The 19,972-nt window shown below is 44.4% G+C and overlaps 1 pseudogene; it reads right to left on the bottom strand.

The window, feature by feature from the left end:
* Nucleotides 1-589: 589 nt before the first annotated feature.
* On the bottom strand, nt 590-19,473 carry LOC133068030 (mast cell protease 2-like; annotated as a pseudogene).
* Nucleotides 19,474-19,972: the final 499 nt, after the last annotated feature.

Here is a 19,972-nt window from a genome sequence, read left to right as displayed (position 1 = left end):
CCCCCCATATCCCAGCCAACATGACATCTCCCCCGGGGGACATTTAGCAAAGCCTGGAGACATGTTTGATTCAGAACTTGGAGGAGAGGGGGATGTTGATACTGGCACCTAATGGGGAGAGACCAGGGATGCTCTAAACACCCTGCGATTCAGCATGTTCGTAGTGATTCTAAGAGCCCTAAAGATGACTCAGAGTTGATGATGAAGGCAGGGAAGGATCTGCTGTACTTTCTTCTTTAAGGTGGACATAGGGGTCCTGCCACTCCAGGGAACCCCTTTCTCTTCTTTCTCTCCCTACTATTCTTCACTGTATCCTCTCTGCTTCTCACACAGAACCACACACTCACCCCTTTCAAGGCTTCTGGAATGCCTGATGCTGGGAGAAGAGAGAGGAGACACACGCTCAGGTCTGGAAGCCAGGTGTTCACTGAGATTTATTGGGAATTCTGTGACCTGGAGGGGCCTTCCTGAGGATTAGGGACGTGACGGGGCTTTAAGGGGAAAATCAGAGGCAGATCCAGGGTGAGTGGCACAGAGAAACTGCCAGAGTCCTGCCCTGGTTTCCCCTCAGGATGGCCCAGGTTCCCAGTTAATTCTCTTTCAGGACCTCATCGATCCAGGGCCAGTAATGGGAGATCCGGGTGAACGGTGGGGCCTTGCATTGGACTGTCCATAGGAGACAATGCCCTGGGCCACCCCAGCACACCGAAGAGGGCCCCCTGAGTCTCCCTTGGGACAGAGAAGGAAACGGAGACAGAGATGGTGAGCCAGGGAAACCACCCCGTCCTCCCTGATGTCCCAACTCTGAGTTGGTCGGACCTGCCATCAGGCTCAGGAACACTGGCTCCTCCTAAGGTGATATGTCTCTGATGCTGTTTCCTTTCCTTTCTGGCACCCCCTGACCCTGGGCAGACCCTGGTCATAGATCCCATGGGGCCGAGGGAGGAGGATCTGAAGAGGGACAGTCCCAGCTCCTCAGACCTGAGGTCTCACACTTGGTCACTGGCTGACATTCCAAACTCCATCTCCTTCCAAAGGTGTCTGCACCCTGGACAGTTATTTGCAGGGAATACCGTAGTCTGAGAATCACCTTAAATGCAGATTTTGTGCTCTGAGGATGGCCCACACACAGCTGGAGATTGTGGTCAAAAGCAGGGAAGTGGCTGCAGGCCTGGGGCTCCATGATTCTCAGCTCCACCTCTTGCAGAGTGCTGGAGGCTGGTTCCTTCCCATCTGTTTTTCCCCAGCCACCCAGCACATTCTCCAGGGACGGATGAAGGTGAACTGGGATGGGAGGGGCAGTGTCCCCAAGGGCAGGGTCAGGCAGGCCTTCTCCTTCAGCTGTGAGGGAAATGGGGGCTGTCGTGAGGGAAACGGGCTTGGGGCCGGGTGGGGGCAGCCAGGGAGGGACAGGGCAGCTGCTCCACGAGAGCCACTTGCAGAGGCTGAGCTGAGGGCTGCTGGTGAGGGGCAGGTGGGGAAAGTGTGAGGGTAACGGGACCTGAGGGAGAAGGCATGGAGAACAGGGAGCAGGGAGCGGGGAAGGAAGCCCTGGAGAACAGGGCATGCGGAGGGGAAGAAGAATGTGCACCTGCAGGAACATGATGTAGTGGAGACCAATGGATGCTCATATTTTGGGGGAGGAAACTGTTATGACTTCAAGCCTCTGACATGTGTCATCTTTCTGTTTTCTGTTATGGCTCCGAGGGTGACTGATATAGACCCATTTGAGGGAGAAGAAGGACAAGGTGAAACGCTGATGGTGGGCTGTCCCCTGAGATATGCCCACTCTGAGAAAGGGCCTGTAGTCTCTCCCAGGGTCAGCAATGTCTTCCCACCTCCCTTTTTTAGCTACTCCTGGTATGGGAGGGGCTCAGGCTTTGCTCAAGGAGGAGCTTTCCGGGGAACACAGGTAATTTCCAGGGCCCTCGGGATGTGCTGGGGAGTGAGCGGGCCGTGGAGGACCCAGGGGACAGGGCAGGTACTTCCTAATCAAGGTGCCCTAATGATGGCCACCTCTCTGAGGTCAGAGTGTCCGAGGAAAGGGGGGAGTTATGGAGTCTCAGGTGGACCCTGTTCTCTGTCTCCGTGGAAAGGGTGGGTTCAGGTCTCTGAGAACTACTGGCCAGTGTTCTTGAAAAGGGCATAGAGCAAGTGGTCCAAGAACTGGGTGTGACCCTGAAGAGTGAGTCCACATCTGTTGTGTTGGGGCTGGGGAGGGGGAGCTGCTTTTAGAAGAGGGGCACTGGGAGGAGGTCCCCTTTCCTCTGAGGGCAGCTGAGCTCACGGTAACTGAGGGTCAGGACAGCTGTTCTAGTCTGAGAACAGTTTCCTTAAGGCCAAGTATTGTCTCTCCCTAAAGAGACCCAGCCCTAGGAGCTCCCCCTCAGGCCCCCAGGGGCTGGCCCTGGTTGCTCCCCTGGCTGCTCACCTCCCATTTGGAGATAAACGGGACCCATTGTCTCAGCTCCCTGCACAGTGCGCGGCCGTCAGCACAAAGTCCCTTCTTAATCAGGAAACCACCACAAGCCGCCTGCTTACCCTGCGAGGTGACGATTTCCAGGTAGGCCATGCAGGGGTGGGAGTGTGGCTTGCTCTCTGTGCCCCCGATGATCTCCCCTGGAACACAGAAGCCTAGGGCCTGAACACTGAGGGTGCACCACCTGGCCTCAAGTTGGGACAGGCGTCTTTGGAATCCCCCCTCGCCCTGTGTTCTGCCCTCTCCTCTCGGTGGCTCTGGTGTCTGCTGTCTTTGCTCCAGCCACAGAAGCCCAGGCGGCTTGGACGCCTCGCAGTCACGCTCACCTAAGGTTTCCCCCACTCCCATTCTGCCCTCACTCAACCCTCCTCTGTCCCCATGCATGACCAGCTCTCCAGGTTCCTGTCTCCACCGTCTGCATATCCCATGTTGCTCAGAGATCAGCCAGGTTACAAGGCCAGAAGGTGAAAGGAACACAGGACTTTCAGCAGTATCACACATTCTGTACAGAGAAGACCACCCCCTGGGTCCCCCTGCTCTGGGCTTCCCCCCAGTCAAGGTGGAGGAACCAGCCTCCAGCACCCTGCAAGAGGTGGAGCTGAGAATCGTGGAGCCCTGGGCCTGCAGCCTCTTCCCTGCTTTTGACCACAATCTCCAGCTGTGTGTGGGCAATCCCCAGAGCACAAAATCTGCATTTAAGGTGATTCTCAGACTACGGTATTCCCCACAAATCACTGTCCAGGGTGCAGACACCTTTGGAAGGAGATGGAGTTTGGAGTGTCAGCCAGTGATCAAGTGTGAGACCTCAGGTCTGAGGAGCTGGGACTGTCCCTCTTTAGATCCTCCTCCCTCGGCCCCATGGGGTCTCTTCTCAGAGACAGGGGTGCTGCCCAGGGTCAGGGGGTGTCAGGAAGGACAGGAAACAGCATCAGAGACATATCACCTTAGGAGGAGCCAGTGTTCCTGAGCCTGATGGCAGGTCTGACAAACTCAAGTGTTGGGACCACAGGGAGGACGGGGTGGTTTCCCTGGCTCACCTTCTCTCTCTCCCTTTCCTTCTCTGTCCCACAGGGAGACGTGGGGGTGCTCTTCTGTATGCTGGGGTGGCCCAGGGCATTGTCTCCTATGGACAGTCCAGTCATTGAGGTCCTGAAAGTGAATTAACCGGGAACCTGGGCCAGCCTGAGGGGAAACCAGAGCAGGACTCCGGCAGGTCCCCTGTGTCACTCACCATGGATCTGCCTCTGATTTTCCCCTTAAAGCTCCATCACATCCCTAATCCTCAGGAAGGCCTCTCCAGGTCACAGAATTCCCAATAAATCTCAGTGAACACCTGGCTTCCAGACCTGAGCGTGTGTCTCCTCTCTTTTCTCCCAGCATCAGGCAATCCAGAAGTCTTGAAAGGGTTAAGTGTGTGGTGTGTGTGTGTGAGAGACAGAGAGGATACAGTGAAGAACAATAGAGAGAGAAAGAAGAGAAAGGGGTTTCCTGGAGTGGAAGAACCCCTATGTCCACCTTAAAGAAGAAAGTACAGCAGATCCTTCCCTGCCTTCATCATCAACTCTGAGTCATCTTTAGAGCTCTTCAGAATCACTACAAACATGCTGAATTGTTGGGTGTTTAGAGCATCCCTGGCCTCTCCCCTATTAGGTGCCACTATCAACATCCCCCTCTCCTCCAAGTTCTGAACCAAAGATGTCTCCAGGCTTTGCTAAATGTCCCCCAAGGGAGATGCCATGATGGCAGCGCCGGGGGTGGCTCGGTGGGGGTGCGGGGAGGGCAGATTGAGAAGGAGCTGGGCAGGAATCAGCTTCAGTTGAGAACCTCAGGTTTAGATGCATCTGATTTACACTGGGCCCTCCTCACATTCCACCTCGATAAGAGAAGATCTACCATCTGTGCAGCTTTGATGTGAGATGCAGAGAAGATCTTGTGTCACTGACTTCTGCAAATGGAATACATGGAGCTGGTAAGAGGAGGGACAGCATCACAAGTCCTGCACGAACCACGGCCACAAACGGCTGCTCCCAACCAGCAGGAAGCTGAAGGCCTAGAGCCTACTTGGCCTCCAATTCATGCCAGTTGAGGGACTGGCTGAAGGAGAGAAATGGGCAAGACAGGGACACACACCACGGAAGCCTGTGGCTGATACCACTCCCCGCTTCTGAGGGGATGCTGAATCCCTTCAATTAAGTGAACCCTTTGCAGAAAGTCATCTTTAATAAATCATCAGAGCTATACGCCAAAGTTTTTGCATAAAGATTTTTATCTCAGCATGTTCAATAGTAGAAAGCTGGCTTCCCAGCTATGAAACAAAGTTTATATAGTAAATTCAGGTGACTGACTATTTTGAATTTATTAAAAATTTATTTCAAAACATTGAATCATGTAGGAAAATGCAATGCAAGAATGCTTTTTAAAACAATATAAATATCTCTCTATAGTAGAATTTCAATTTTTGTAATTATGGTTAAGATTTGATGTATGCCTAGGAAGAAAACTGGAAATAATTAATATCAAATAATTATGGTAATAATATAATTTTAGAGGCTAGGATTAACAACTGTCTTTATTTCTTTTATACGCTGGCTCTAAACCCAGGTATTCTAACTGTTGCTGACTCAATACCATATATGGGCCTACCCATACATAAGCACATACACCTGTTCATTCTTTCATTGGTCAAGGTTTTCTCTGTGGGAAATAAATACCCTTGCACTTCCAGATTGCATCACTCAGCCCATTCAGGATGCTGCAAAACAATCTAAGCCTTCATGGGATCCCTTGGGCCAGTGTACAGATATGGTGTTCTCCTTGTCAATTAGTGCCTTGCAAAGACTTTTGTCTTTAGCAAAAGTAATGGTGGCCTGGGATTGATACCCATGGAATGGTGTGAGCTGGGAAGTATAACTGATTGAGCTGGTCAGAGGTAGTAGACAAATGGCCCTGACGAAGCCTTTCTTATGCCACCTGAATCCACCCTCACTTTCTTTTTGTGAATATTTATTTTGGCTGGTCTTAGTTTCACTTTCCTGAGAGTTCCTTCAGTTCAGTTCTGTCGCTCAGTCGTGTCCGACTCTTTGCGACCCCATGATTGGCAGCATGCCAGGCCTCCCTGTCCATCACCAACTCCCGGAGTTTACTCAAACTCATGTTCATTGAGTTGGTGATGCCATCCACTACTAGTCTACAAACAAATTAAAACAATAGATTTCCATATATTAACCTTGTATCTTGAAACTACTGACTTTATTTATTCTAATCATTTTTTTTTGGTAGAGATATTCAAGTTTTCTATATATAATATTGTGTCATCTGCAAATAGTGACTGTTTTTTTTTTCTTTCATTCCAAATGGATGCCTTTTATTTCTTTTTCATGTCTGATTGTTGTGACTAGGACTTCCAACACTGTGTTTAATAGAAATGGTGAGTGGGGGCATTTCTGTTTTGTTCCTAATCTTAGGGGAAAAGCTTTCAGCTTTTCACTGATGAATGTGATGTAAGTGGTGGGTCTGTCATGGAAAGTGAAAGTGTTAGTCATTCAGTCATGTCCAACTCTTTGGAACCCATGAACTGTAGCCCACTGGGCTTCTTTGTCCATGGAAATCTCCAGGCAAGAATACTGGAGTGGTAACCATTCCCTTCTCCAGAGGATCTTCCTGACCCGGGGATTGAACCTGGGTCTCCTGCACTGCAGGCAGATGTTTAATGTCTGAGCCACAAGGGAAGCCCAGTGTGGATCTGTCATAAACAGCCTGTATTTTGCTGAGATATGTTTCCTCTATGCCATTTTTGTTGAGAGTTTTTATCCTGAATGGGCTCAGACAGTAGACCCTCTATTGTGTCAACTATACCACTGTACAATCACAATGCCCAGCACATAGTAGGTGATTCACCAGCATTTGTATTGATAAATAAAAAATGTGCTTTTCAGTCCTACTAAGGACAGGAGTCCTTTCTAACTCAGAAGGCCCCAGTTGACCAGCAGGAAATCTTGGCCCAGAGACCAACTATGACTAAAGGGACAGGATGAAAGGTACTCTTTCAAACTAACCAAACTAATCACTTGGACCACAGACTTGTTTAACTCAGTGAAACTATGAGTCATGCCATGTAGTGCCACCCAAGATGTGCGGGTCATAGTGGAGAGTTCTGACAAAACATGATCCACTGGAGAAGGGAATGGCAAACCACTTCAGTATTCTTGCCATGAGAACCCCATGAACAGTATGAAAAGGCAAAAAGATATGATACTGAAAGATGAACTCCCCAGATCGGTTGGTGCCCAATATGCTACTGGAGAAGAGGAGAGAAATAGCTCCAGAAAGGATGCTGAGGTTGAGCCAAAGTGAAAACAATGCCCAGTATGGATGTGACTTGTGATGGAAGTAAAGTCTGATGCTGTAAAGAATATTGCATAGGATCCTGGAATGTTAGGGCCATGAATCAAGGTAAATTGGAAGTGGTCAAACAGGAGACGGCAAGAGTGAATATCGACGTTTTAGGAATCAGTGAAGTAAAATGGACCAAATGAGCAAATTTAATTTAAATGACCAATAAATCTACTCCTGTGGGCAAGAATCCCTGAGAAGAAATAGAGTAGTCCTCATAGTCAACAAAAGAGTCCAAAATGCAGTACTTCAGCTCAATCTAAAAAATGACAGAATGATTTCTGTTTGTTTCCAAGGCAAACCATTCAACATCACAGAAATCCAAGTCTATGCCCCAGCTGCTACTACCAAAGAAGCTGAAGTTGAATGGTTCTATGAAGACCTACAAGACCTTCTAGAACTAACACCAAAAAAAAAAAAAAAAAAAAAAAAGATGTCCTTTTTATCATGGGGACAGGAATGCAAAGTAGGAAGTCAAGAGATACTTGGAGTAACAGGCAAGTTTGACCTTGGATTACAAAATGAAGCAGGGCAAAGGCTAACAGAGTTTTGTCAAGATAACACAGTGCAAGCATCCTCTTCCAACAACACAAGAGATGACTCTACACATGGATATCATCAGATGGTCAGTAATGAAATCAGATTGATTATATTCTTTAGCTGAAGATGGAGAAGCTCTATACAGTCAACAAAAACAAGACCAGGAATTGACTGTGGCTCAGATCATGAACTCCTCATTGCAAAATTCAGACTTAAGTTAAAGAAAGTAGGGAAAACCACTAGGTCATTCACATATGACCTAAATCAAATCTCTTAAGATTTTACAGTGGAAGTGACAAGTAGATTCAAGGGACTAGATATGATAGATAGAATGCCTGAAGAACTATGGATGGAGGTTCATAACATTGTACAGGAGGTGGTGATCAAAACCAACGCCAAGAAGAAGAAATGCAAAAAGGCAAAATGGGTGTCTGAGGAGGCCTTACAAATAGCTGAGGAAAGAAGAGAAGCAAAAGGCAAAGGAGAAAAGGAAAGATACACCCATCTGAATGCAGAGTTCCAAAGAATAGCAAGGAGAGATAAGAAAGCCTTCTGAAGTGATCAATGCAATAGAGGAAAACAATAGAATGGGAAGACTAGAGATCTTTTCAAGAAAATTAGAGATTACAAGGGAACATTTCATGCAAAGATGGGCCCAAAAAAGGACAGAAACGACCTAACAGAAGCAAAAGATATTAAGAAGAAGTGGCAAGAATACACAGAAGAATATTACAAAAAAGACCTTAATGACCCAGATAACCATGATGGTGTGATCAATCACCTAGAGTCAGATGTCCTGGAGTACAAAGACAAGTGGGCCTTCAGTTCAATTCAGTTCAGTTGCTCAGTCATGTCCAACTTTTTGCGACCCCATGGACTGCAGCAGGTCAGGCCTTCCTGTCCTGGAGTTTACTCAAACTTATATCCATTGAGTGTCGGTGATGCCATCCAACCATCTCATCCTCTGTCATCCCCTTCTCCTCCTGCCTTCAATCTTTCCCAGCATCAAGGTCTTTTCCAATGAGACAGTTCTTCTCCTCAGGTAGCCAAAGTAGTTAAGAAATTCTAACACACTTTAACCAAGTGGAAACCAAGCTGTCAAACCCCAAACTGTCAACCAGTTATTTGATCTTTCTCACAAAATTGCCTCACAGCCCTTTAGTTATAGGGCAAAAATATTTGCAGCAGAAAACGCTTTCAGCAAAGATTTCTGTGGCACAGATGCTTACAGTGAAAACACTGGACACGTTCTTTTAATATGTTGTTGGACTGGGTTTGGACTTTAATCTGAGTAAATTTTTACTAGGACTTTACATCTCTATGAGAGAGACTAGTGAATGACTCATTCGTTTGTTGTGTTTTCCTTCGTGCCATTGGTCAGATTTTAGTGTTAGGGTTATTCCAGCTTTATAAAAAGAGTTGGGAAGTGTGTGAGTCAGGGTCCTGGCAAAAAACATTCTCCCCACCACCAAATGGTTCAAACAGACAGTCTTATTTTTATTTTTTATTTTTTTACTTTTAAAATATTTATTTATTTGGCTGCCCCAGGTCTTAGTTGTGACACTCGGGATCTTCGACCCTCATTGCAGCATGCGTTAGTTGCAGCTTGTGAGATCTAGTTCCCCCAACCAGGGGTCAAACCTGGGCCCCCTGCATTGGGAATGCAGTCTGAGCTACTGGACTACCAGAGAAGTCCCTAAATAGCGAGACTTTAATGAAGGGAGTCCCTACAGAAGTGTGGATAAGGTGATGGGGACAAATGAGGGACAGTGAGGCACCCAGAGACTAGTACTGATGGGGAGACACCAGCAGTCCCAGGGCTGCAGGGACGAGGGAGGCGCCTAGAGCTGACCCCTGGGAGAATAGGGTCAGGCAAGTGCTGAGGTTGGAGACACTGCTGCTGCCGGAGCAGTTTGTGGGGTCAGCCCCCTGGGGCTTGGGACCAGACAGGCAAGGATGTGGCTTCTGCTGCAGTTTCTGTCTCGTGACCAGACTCTGACAGAGACTAACATAATCATATAACTGACAGGGTTTTAATATTTACTTCCACATCCATGCAACAACTTCCTCGTATTGATTTTTGTTGTTTACTATGATCTTGCTTATTTGGGTTCATCCCTGCCTGCTAAGACTGCATCCCTGAATATTTTCCCCCATGAAACCTTACACATGGCACATGTCCTAAGTTCTGGAGTACAGGAAAGTTTCTTTCTGTTGTCTTCATGCATGAGCTCACCTGGCAGATGGTGGGAATATTAGGTCACAGCTGCAATCTTGAAAAATTCTGTAGAAGCGTGGTTTTCCAAAGTGTGTTCCATACAGCACCCGTCTTTCCATGCAGTCAGTGGAAAAGGGTTTCATTGCTAAATAAATTTGGAAAACTGTGCTCGCTATTACCGGTTTCACAAATGCTTTCCAAGCCCTGAGAAAGCCTCAGTATAGGATCTTGCTGCACTTCATTCTGCATCTCCCAGGTCAATTTTATGGCAGAAGCTTTTTTTCTCCAGCACAACTGGGACACGGGCCCTCTGCCGCAGTGCTGCGGTGCTTGCACCTGACAAACTTCTCCTCAAGCGACACAATATGAAGAAACTGTGGGACTAAAAATAACTGCATGCATATGCACTTGGGACAAATTCTGAACAACAGATACAAAGAGACCAAAAACCCAACCGCAATTTTTAAAGAACCTGGAGCAAAAACTGTGTCAGAAGCAGAAATAGGGTACTGTGCATGCCCCCTGCACTCAACATCACCAAAGGAGTGGGTAAAACACCTAAGCCACCCCTCTGGCCTGACCCCTGGACACACCCCTACCCTCATTCTATATAAGGAACAAATTGGCCTGCTTTATGGAGCAAGCGAACAAGGGAAACTTGTTTGTTCTTGATCTCACTTGTTGCCGCAAGGGCTCCAATAAAGCTTTGTCTGGATTTCTTGTCTGGCTTCTAGTCAATTTCTGTTGATTGCGGAAGGCCAAGAACCCTGGTTGGTAACATAAGTACTTCTCAATATCCCATGGAATGGAATTTCTCTTCCAATTAAACATGTTTCCAGAATGTTATATATGTTTCTCCCATTTCCCCCCTCTGTATGGGTGCTTATCAGATTACTTTGTTGTTGTTGTTCAGTTGCTAAGTTTTGTCCGACTCTGTGATCCCATGGACTGTAGCCCGCCAGGCTCCACGACATTCTCCAGGCAAGAATACTGGAGTTGGTTGCCATTTCCTTCCCTGGAGTATCTTCTTGACCCAGGGGTCAAATCTGTGTCGAACTGCGTCACCTGCATTGACAGGCAGATTCTTTACTCCTGAGCCACCAGGGAAGCCCCATAGAGTTATTTCTTTACCCTTAAAATGGACAAAATGCTGCATAGTGTTCCTAAGTTTTTTTGTTTTTTTTTTTTAATTTGACATAGAGATCAAAAGGAACCTTTTAAATGTCTAAGCTCAGGCTTCCCATCAGGAGTATCATCTCCTTTTTTGATTCTTGCTTTTGTTTCATTTGCTCAGTTTCTTCTTTGGGCCTCTACGTATACTGTGGTCTCCCCGTTTGCGTTTATTCCTTTGGGCTTTTCCTCAGCCTTCTCAGAGGACTTAGGTCTGTCTCCGCATTTACAAATTCAGTCTTCTGTAGTTTCGATTCTGTCCATTACCATCATAATGCAATGTTAAATCTACTGCTGCCTTTGTAGTTTCTTTACAGCCTTTCTTTTCTTTTCTTTTCTTTTTTTTATTAGTTGGAGGCTAATTACTTCACAACATTTCAGTGGGTTTTGTTATACATTGATATGAATCAGTCATAGAGTTACACGTATTCCCCATCCCGATCCGCCCTCCCACCTCCCTCTCCACCCGATTCCTCTGGGTCTTCTCGGTGCACCAGCCCCGAGCACTTGTCTCATGCATCCCACCTGGGCCGGTGATCTGTTTCACCATAGATAATATACATGCTGTTCTTTCAAAATATCCCACCCTCACATTCTCCCACAGAGTTCAAAAGTCTGTTCTGTACTTCTGTGTCTCATTTTCTGTTTTGCATATAGGGTTATCATTACCATCTTTCTAAATTCCATATATATGTGTTAGTATGCTGTAATGTTCTTTATCTTTCTGGTTTACTTCACTCTGTATAATGGGCTCCAGTTTCATCCATCTCATTAGAACTGATTCAAATGAATTCTTTTTAACGGCCAAGTAATATTCCATGGTGTATATATACCACAGCTTCCTTATCCATTCATCTCCTGATGGGCATCTAGGTTGCTTCCATGTCCTGGCTATTATAAACAGTGCTGCGATGAACATTGGGGTGCACGTGTCTCTTTCAGATCTGGTTTCCTCAGTGTGTATGCCCAGAAGTGGGATTGCTGGGTCATATGGCAGTTCTATGTCCAGTTTTTTAAGAAATCTCCACTCTGTTCTGCATAGTGGCTGTACTAGTTTGCATTCCCACCAACAGTGTAAGAGGGTTCCCTTTTCTCCACACCCTCTCCAGCATTTATTGCTTGTAGACTTTTGGATAGCAGCCATCCTGACTGGCGTGTAATGGTACCTCATTGTGGTTTTGATTTGCATTTCTCTGATAATGAGTGATGTTGAGCATCTTTTCATGTGTTTGTTAGCCATCTGTATGTCTTCTTTGGAGAAATGTCTGTTTAGTTCTTTGGCCCATTTTTTGATTGGGTCATTTATTTTTCTGGAATTGAGCTGCAGGAGTTGCTTGTATATTTTTGAGATTAATTCTTTGTCTGTTGCTTCATTTGCTATTATTTTCTCCCAATCTGAGGCTGTCTTTTCACCTTACTTATAGTTTCCTTTGTTGTGCAAAAGCTTTTAAGTTTCATTAGGTCCCATTTGTTTAGTTTTGCTTTTATTTCCAATATTCTGGGAGGTGGGTCATAGAGGATCTTGCTGTGATTTATGTCAGAGAGTGTTTTGCCTATGTTCTCCTCTAGGAGTTTTATAGTTTCTGGTCTTACATTTAGATCTTTAATCCATTTTGAGTTTATTTTTGTGTATGGTGTTAGAAAGTGTTCTAGTTTCATTCTTTTACAAGCGGTTGACCAGATTTGACCAGCACCACTCGTTAAAGAGGTTGTCTTTTTTCCATTGTATATCCTTGCTTCCTTTGTCAAAGATAAGGTGTCCATAGGTTCGTGGATTTATCTCTGGGCTTTCTATTTTGTTCCATTGATCTATATTTCTGTCTTTGTGCCAGTACCATACTGTCTTGATGACTGTGGCTTTGTGGTAGAGTCTGAAGTCAGGCAGGTTGATTCCTCCAGTTCCATTCTTCTTTCTCAAGATTACTTTGGCTATTCGAGGTTTTTTGTATTTCCATACAAATTGTGAAATTCTTTGGTCTAGTTCTGTGAAAAATACCGTTGGTAGCTTGATAGGGATTGCATTGAATCTATAGATTGCTTTGGGTAGAATAGCCATTTTGACAATATTGATTCTTCCAATCCATGAACACAGTATGTTTCTCCATCTGTTTGTGTCCTCTTTGATTTCTTTCATCAGTGTTTTATAGTTTTCTATGTATAGGTCTTTTGTTTCTTTAGGTAGATATACTCCTAAGTATTTTATTCTTTTTGTTGCAATGGTGAATGGTATTGTTTCCTTAATTTCTCTTTCTGTTTTCTCATTGTTAGTATATAGGAATGCAAGGGATTTCTCTGTGTTAATTTTATATCCTGCAACTTTACTATATTCACTGATTAGCTCTAGTAATTTTCTGGTAGAGTCTTTAGGGTTTTCTATGTAGAGGATCATGTCATCTGCAAACAGTGAGAGTTTCACTTCTTCTTTTCCTATCTGGATTCCTTCTACTTCTTTTTCTGCTCTGATGGCTGTGGCCAAAACTTCCAAAACTATGTTGAATAGTAGTGGTGAGAGTGGGCACCCTTGTCTTGTTCCTGATTTCAGGGGAAATGCTTTCAGTTTTTCTCCATTGAGAGTGATGCTTGCTGTGGGTTTGTCATATATAGCTTTTATTATGTTGAGGTATGTTCCTTCTATTCCTGCTTTCTGGAGAGTTTTAATCATAAATGAGTGTTGAATTTTGTCAAAGGCTTTCTCTGCATCTATTGAGATAATCATATGGTTTTTATCTTTCAATTTGTTGATGTGGTGTATTACATTGATTGATTTGTGGATATTAAAGAATCCTTGCATTCCTGGGATAAAGCCCACTTGGTCATGGTGTATGATTTTTTTAATATGTTGTTGGATTCTGTTTGCTAGAATTTTGTTAAGGATTTTTGCATCTATGTTCATCAGTGATATTGGCCTGTAGTTTTCTTTTTTTGTGGCATCTTTGTCTGGTTTTGGAATTAGGGTGATGGTGGCTTCATAGAATGAGTTTGGAAGTTTATCTTCATCTGCAATTTTCTGGAAGAGTTTGAGTAAGATAGGTGTTAGCTCTTCTCTAAATTTTTGGTAGAATTCAGCTGTGAAGCCATCTGGTCCTGGGCTTTTGTTTGCTGGAAGATTTCTGATTACACTTTCATTTTCCTTGCTTGTGATGGGTCTGTTAAGATCTTCTATTTCTTCCTGGTTCAGTTTTGGAAAGTTATACTTTTCTAAGAATTTGTCCATTTCTTCCAAGTTGTCCATTTTATTGGCATAGAGCTGCTGGTAGTAGTCTCTTATGATCCTTTGTATTTCAGTGTTGTCTGTTGTGATCTCTCCATTTTCATTTCTAATTTTGTTAATTTGGTTCTTCTCTCTTTGTTTCTTAATGAGTCTTGCTAATGGTTTGTCAATTTTGTTTATTTTTTCAAAAAACCAGCTTTTAGCTTTGTTGATTTTTGCTATGGTCTCTTTAGTTTCTTTTGCATTTATTTCTGCCCTAATTTTTAAGATTTCTTTCCTTCTGCTAACCCTGGGGTTCTTCATTTCTTCCTTCTCTAGTTGCTTTAGATGTAGAGTTAGGTTATTTATTTGGCTTTTTTCTTGTTTCTTGATGTAAGCCTGTAATGCTATGAACCTTCCCCTTAGCACTGCTTTTACAGTGTCCCATAGGTTTTGGGTTGTTGTGGTTTCATTTTCATTCATTTCTATACATATTTTGATTTCTTTTTTGATTTCTTCTATGATTTGTTGGTTATTCAGAAGCGTGTTATTTAGCCTCCATATGTTTGAATTTTTAACAATTTTTTTCCTGTAATTGAGATCTAATCTTACTGCACTGTGGTCAGAAAAGATGACTGGAATGATTTCAATTTTTTTGAATTTTCCAAGACCAGATTTATGGCCCAGGATGTGATCTATCCTGGAGAAGGTTCCTTGTGTGCTTGAGAAAAATGTGAAATTGATTGTTTTGGGGTGAAATGTCCTATAGATATCAATTAGGTCTAGCTGGTCATTTAAGGTTTGTGTTTCCTTGTTAATTTTCTGTTTAGTTGATCTATCCATAGTTGTGAGTGGGGTATTAAAGTCTCTCACTATTATTGTGTTACTATTAATTTCCTCTTTCATACTCGTTAGCGTTTGTCATACATATTGCGGTGCTCCTATGTTGGGTGCATATATATTTATAATTGTTATTTCTTCTTCTTGGATTGATCCTTTGATCATTATGGAGTGTCTTTCTTTGTCTCTTTTCACATCCTTTATTTGAAAGTCTATTTTATCTGATATGAGTATTGCGACTCCTGCTTTCTTTTGGTCTCCGTTTGCGTGAAATATTTTTTTCCAGCCCTTCACTTTTAGTCTGTATGTGTCTCTTGTTTTGAGGTGGGTCTCTTTTAGACAGCATATACGGGTCTTGTTTTTGTATCCATTCAGCCAATCTTTGTCTTTTGGTTGGGGCATTCAACCCATGTACATTTAAGGTAATTATTGATAGGTGTGGTCCCGTTGCCATTTACTTTGTTGTTTTGGGTTCACGTTTATACAACCTTTCTGCATTTCCTGTCTAGAGAAGATCCTTTAGCATTTGTTGAAGAGCTGGTTTGGTGGTGCTGAATTCTCTCAGCTTTTGCTTGTCTGTAAAGCTTTTGAATTCTCCTCCATATCTGAATGAGATCCTTGCTGGGTACAGTAATCTAGGTTGTAGGTTATTTTCTTTCATTACTTTCAGTATGTCCTGCCATTCCCTTCTGGCCTGGAGGGTTTCTATTGATAGATCAGCTGTTACCCTTATGGGAATCCCTTTGTGTGTTATTTGTTGTTTCTCCCTTGCTGCTTTTAATATTTGTTCTTTGTGTTTGATCTTTGTTAATTTGATTAATATGTGTCTTGGGGTGTTTCGCCTTGGGTTTATCCTGTTTGGGACTCTCTGGGTTTCTTGGACTTGGGTGGCTATTTCCTTCCCCATTTTAGGGAAGTTTTCAGCTATTATCTCCTCGAGTATTTTCTCATGGCCTTTCTTTTTGTCTTCTTCTTCTGGGACTCCTATGATTCGAATGTTGGGGTGTTTCACAGTGTCCCAGAGGTCCCTGAGGTTGTCTTCATTTCTTTTGATCCTTTTTTCTTTTTTCCTCTCTGCTTCATTTATTTCCACCATTTTATCTTCTACCTCACTTATCCTATCTTCTGTCTCCGTTATTCTACTCTTGGTTCCCTCCAGAGTGTTTTTGATCTCATTCATTGCATTATTCATTTTTAATTGACTCTTTTTTATTTCTTCTAGGTCTTTATTAAACATTTCTTGCATTTTTTCAATCTTTGTCTCCAGTCTATTTATCTGTAACTCCATTTTGTTTTCAAGATTTTGGATCTTTTTTATTATCATTATTCTAAATTCTTTTTCAGGTAGATTCCCTATCTCCTCCTCTTTTGTTTGACTTGGTGGGCATTTTTCATGTTCCTTTACCTGTTGGGTATTTCTTTGCCTTTTCATCTTGTTTAGATTGCTGTGTCTGGAGTGGGCTTTCTGTATTCTGGAGGTCTGTGGTTCCTTTTTATTGTGGAGGTTTTACCCAGTGGGTGGGGTTAGATGATTGGCTTGTCAAGGTTTCCTGGTTAGGGAAGCTTGCGTCAGTGTTCTGGTGCGTGGAACTTGATTTCTTCTCTTTGGAGAGCAATGGAGTGTCCAGTAATGAGTTTTGAGATGGGTCTATGTGTTAGGTGTGACCCTGGGCAGCCTGTATGTTGATATTCAGGGCTATGTTCCTGCATTACTGGAGAATTTGTGTGGTATGTCTTGCTCTAAAACTTATTGGCTCTTGGGTGGTGGTTGGTTTCAGTGTAGGTATGGAGGCTTTTGGATGGTCACTTATTACTTAAAGTTCCATGTAGTCAGGAGTTTTCTGGTGTTCTCAGATTTTGGGCTTAAGTCTCCTGCCTCTGGATTTCAGTTTTATTCTTCCTGTAGTCTCAGGACTTCTCCAATTATACAGCACTGATAATAAAACTTCTAGGTTAATGGCGAAAAGATTCTCCCCCATTAGGGACATCCAGAGAGGTTCACAGAGTTACATGAAGAAGAGGAGAGGGAGGAGGGAGACAGAGATGAGCAGGAGGAGAAAAAGGGGGACTCAAGAGGAGAGAGACAGATCTATGCAGTTGTCTGTTCCCAGAGTGTTCTCCGTAGCCCAGACACCCACAAAGATTCACAGAATTGAATTGGGAAGAGAAGGGGAAAGGAGGAAATAGACGTGTTCTGAGGTAGAAAACAGAGAGTCAAGATTGGGAGAGAATAATCAACACACTCCTGAATAAAAATGGGAACTGAATATTGGATTCTTAAATGTTCACAATTTATATCATATACTGAAAAACAAAAATTAAAAATCTAGAGTAGAGGTTAGACTCTTAAAAATACTATATTAAAAACAAAAACCAAAACACACACAAAAAAATTTAGAAATATATATGAAGTTCAGTTTAAAAATAAGGCTTCTCTTCTTTTTTTTTTTTGTAAGGTTATAGTGTATTGAAAATGAAAATTAAGGAGTAGTAGAGGAGTACTAGAGGACTTTAAAAGAAATAAGAGAAAACGAAAAATAGAAAATAGAAGGGAAAAAGGAAAAAAAAAGAAGAAAGAAAGAAAAAAAATTTTTTTTCCCTAATTAAAAAAATGATTAAAATCTATGACAATGAAAGTTAAGGAGTAATGGGGGAGTAATAGGGAATTTTAAAGGAAAATAAAAGAGAAAAAAGAAAAAAGAAAAAATAAAAAAAATTTTTTTTTCCTTACTTAAAAAAAAAAAAAAGTAAAAATATATCTAGGAATTTCTCTGGAGCTGTTGCAGTCAGTGTGGGTTCGGCTCAGTTTCAGATAGCTCCTCCTTCCAGCCTACAATTCTCGATATCTACAGGCCCCTTCCTGTGTAGTCGGTGTTACCTACAGGGATTTTAATCTGTTGCACCGGTCCCTTCTGAAGCGGTTCCCTTTGTTTATTTGGCTTCTGTTTGCCGGTCTCTTCAGAGCCTCATTTCCGCCCTGACATGGGCGGGCAGAGGTGGACTCTTATTCAGGTAGCTAGTTCCGTCGCGCTGCGGGGGAGGGGTTGGCGCTGCAGGGAGGGGCTGGCGCTGCTTTCTCCTTCTGCGCTGCTCAGGCTCCCGGCTGCTCTATATGGAGCGCTCCCCACGCTGCGCGAGGTTCCAGCCCTCGGGTGTTCCACGAAAGCGCGGAACAAAAAGCTGCGTCTGCTCTTTGTGCCTTCCCCGTCAGAGCAGTCCAGGCAGCCAGGGGCTTGACGGGCACACTCTCCCTGGGTGCGGCGTGCCCACTCCCTTCCACAGTCCCAGTCTCAGTTTCCGCCGGCACCAGTCGGGTGCGTGTGCCTTCTGCCCTCCGCGTCCCCAGCCCCAGTCCCCACCCGTGCCGGTCGGGTGCCTGCGCCCTGTGTCTCGCCGCGACCCTCCTGGTGGATGTCGACCATCCAGAATCCCAGGAGGTCTTTGATTAGAAGCTGGAGGCCTGTTTGCAGTGCAGCAGGGGATGCGGTCCTTGGGGCTAAGCCTGCCCCCTTCCCCTCCCCCCTGCCTCCTGCCTCCAGCGGGGCTGGGCCAGTCCGCAGCCTGCGAGCTCTTCTCTGGACTTTCTCGGTCCCTTTGTTCTGCGAACGGCTGGCAGTGTGTTCGGGCCGGTTAATTTTCTCTCTCTCTTTTGCTCTCCCACAGTTCAAGTTGGCAACTCACAAAAGCTCCCTCCGATTGTCCTTAGGGCACTCAGGCCCCAAGCAATGCCGCCCGCTCCTCTCTGTTCCGCCCCCCACTTGCTGGTGGCAGATGTGGGTGTCTGGGGTACTTTTCTGCTGGGAGTTGCTTTTAGGCTTGTAATCTGTGGGTTTTATTTATTGTTTCCCTCCCAGTCAGGTTGCCCTCCGAGATTCAAACACTTCCCCCAGGCCCGCCAGTGGGAGGGTTTCCCGGTGTCTGGAAACGTCCCCTAGTAAGACTCCCTTCCCGGGACGGATCTCCGTCCTTAGCTCTTTTGTCTCACTTTTTATCTTTTATATTTTGTCCTACCTCCTTTCGAAGACAATGGGCTGCTTTTCTGGGTGCCTGATGACCTCAGCTAGCGATCAGAAGTTGTTTTGTGAAGTTTGCTCTGCGTTCAGTTATTCTTTTGATGAATTTGTAGGAGAGAAAGTGGTCTCCCCATCCTACTCCTCCGCCATATTGGCTCCGCCCCACCCTTTCTTTTCTTTCTGTCTCTCTGCTATATGGTTTGTCTGTGACTTCCACCTGCCTCTCAGCCAGCAGCCATCTCATTTCATTCTTCCCATTTGTATTTCAGCTGCCCTTTCTTAGAGTTTCTGTTTTGATTACATGAAGTGCATACAAAGCAGATGTGGTCTGAAAGTTATTTGTGTGTCTCAGATAAATCATCCTCAAAGGAATGGTTTTTCTCTGCCTTTTGAAGGACTTATTCTTTCCCTTCATGATACAGAATCTTTCAAAGACTCTGTGTGTTTGCAAGCATTTGTGTGTGCATGTGGGTGTGTGTTTGCTTTTATTCCTCCTTAAAAAATCAGTGTTTTGTTAAATCTTATTATTTTCCCCCAAACAAGACAGGAGGAATTGGATTCTTTTTAGCTCACCATTCACCTGGATATTTTTCCAGGTCCTGTCATCTTTTAGGTTGAAGGACTGGTTCATGCCAACTCATGTCACCAACTGTCTGTGAACACAAGTTATCTTTGTTATTATGCGCCCCTGCTCATCTCCAGAGTTGACTTGCAGGTCTCACTGGCTGTAGGGTGTGTGTGTGTGTGTGTGTGTGTGTGTGTGTGTGTGTGTGTGTGTGTGTGTGTGTATCTGTGTGTTTGTCCTGTTCTTTCTCTACTCAAGTAGACCCTTCCAAAGGCTATTACCCACTCAGGGATCTAGTTAGGGGAACAGAGTGGGAATTGGCAGTGACCCAGTGGGGACTCTTCTGTCTGCACCAGGGGCCAGCGATACGCCAGGCTCCTCCGACTTGAGCTCACCCTGTCAAGGAAGAGGAAATGTGGTATCAGGGAGAAACCGATTCAGGGAGGAGCTCCCTCCCAGTTATACACTTGGCCTAGCAACCACAGGCACCCCAAAGCCTTCCAGTCAGCTCTTCCCAAATGCTATTGATCCAGAGCCCCAAAAGGGCTTCTGACTGACATATTCT

The sequence above is a fragment of the Dama dama genome, chromosome 13 (genome assembly GCF_033118175.1).
Source record: "Dama dama isolate Ldn47 chromosome 13, ASM3311817v1, whole genome shotgun sequence".
NCBI lineage: Eukaryota > Metazoa > Chordata > Mammalia > Artiodactyla > Cervidae > Dama > Dama dama.
The sequence above is the reverse complement of the archived record's forward strand: the minus strand, read 5'-3'. Positions and strand labels throughout refer to the sequence as shown.